We start from the raw sequence: 1,900 nt of genomic DNA, 5'->3' as shown, positions 1-1,900 counted from the left end.
TTTTATTATTATACTGAATACCATTATCCTTTTTTATTATTATTATACAGAATACCATTATCATTATTATTATTAATATAATTATCATGGTTATTATCAGTAATAGAAGCAGAAGATTTGTTATCATTTAATCATCATTATCATCAACAGCAGTATCATCATTAAAGGCATCATCATCGCCATCGTTATTAATGAGTTAGTAGTGAAGTTCAATCTTAATTCAAATATGATAATATCCAACCACATTTAAAAGAAATCATGCTACCAATGTTTTTGATTCACAAGTCCTACTATTGTGACCGAAACTTTTTAAGTGGGTTACCCCCCCTTTTTTTTTTTGGTGGAGCGCCATTTTTTGGCCAAGCACGCCTCTCCAAGCACGAATGTTAACAACAGCTACTATATCATTTAATTTGATTTACCTCCCGTTTTATTGAGTTTTAGTTGGTTTAGTTGTTAATTCTAATGTACTTAATTGTGTTTATTTGTATGTCTGTACTTATTTCTGTGTTTTTGATTCATGATATTAACCTTTCATTTATCTTATCTCTTTATATTTTGTTTGTGTATATGTTTATTTTTTTATATACAATTTTGCCCTATGGATATTTTAACCAGCAAAATAAATCATACAAGAGGGATATTCTGAATTAAAAGAACTTCCTAATATAGAACCAGACGCTATGCTACCGCCATGTTTGTTTTACCACTCGCTCGCGATTTTTTGTGTCCATGTAGATTATTTCAAGGTTATATAGGCAGCAGCAGTCTAAAACCCTATAACATAAAGAAAACTATTTTAGGGAACAAGAGAGCTAGCACAGAGACTTTGGGATCGCCCCTTTCTCATGCTGCAAGATCCAAGCAAACGTTAAGCAGAGCGCATGTCTTTGGCCACAGAAAACTAGAGGCAATAACGTATATGAAAAAAGTACATTGTTTGATTTACCTTTGAATTGATATTGCTGGATTGTATTAGCTTTGTTTTATTTTTTGTTATTATTTTTTTGTGTCGTTTCTTTTTTTTTTTTTTTTTTTTTTTTAATTATGTTATCATTTCGTTTTCCTTTCTCAATTTTTCGTTTTATGTTTCGATTCTTCGCTTTTATTTGAATTCTTTTATGTTTTAATGTCTTGCTTTTTATTCTTTTAATATATTGTTTCGTTCATAATTGTTTTATTGTGTTCACATTTTATATTTCGTTTTGATTATTCTAATACATTTAGGCTTTTACCACTTTACAAAAGACTCAAAATCCATACACTAACACACTCACTCCCATACACCCTGGTTTCCGTCCTCTCTAACATGCAAATCAACCATTTGATTAACATGATTAACTCGTTGATATGCATACCAATCCCAGATCAGATTTGTTATTTTTTTTTTCATTTTGTTACTGATTAAGAAAAAAAAAAAAAGAAAGAAAATTATAAAAAAAGTAAATGCTCTGTCTGAGGGGGTAAATGGAAGAGAAAGGTTCAGAGAAATGGACGGAGATCAGAAGGCGGATGGAGATGAACGAGACGAGGTATAGAGAAGGATTGAGGATCAAGAAGAGGGGAGGATACGGAGAGAGAGAGAGAGAGAGAGAGAGAGAGGAGAGAGAGAGGAGAGAAAGAGAGAGAGATTGGGGGGGGAGAGAGAGGAGAGAGAGACAGAGAGAGAGAGAGAGAGAGAGAGAGAGAGAGAGAGAGAGAGAGAGAGAGAGAGAAAGGAGAGAGAGAGAGGGGGGGGGGGAGGGGGGGGAGAGACTGAGAGAGAGAGAGAGAATAATGGAGGTGGAGGTAGAGAGAGGGAGAGAGAATGGGAGTGGAGAAGGTAGGAAAGAAGAGAGGGAAGGAGATAGCAAGGGAAGGAAGTAGGAAGGTAAGAAAAGAGAGAGGAGAGACACAGAGC

Source organism: Penaeus chinensis, chromosome 36 (assembly GCF_019202785.1).
Source record: "Penaeus chinensis breed Huanghai No. 1 chromosome 36, ASM1920278v2, whole genome shotgun sequence".
In the NCBI taxonomy this organism is placed as follows: Eukaryota; Metazoa; Arthropoda; class Malacostraca; order Decapoda; family Penaeidae; genus Penaeus; species Penaeus chinensis.
Note: the sequence above shows the minus strand (reverse complement) of the source record.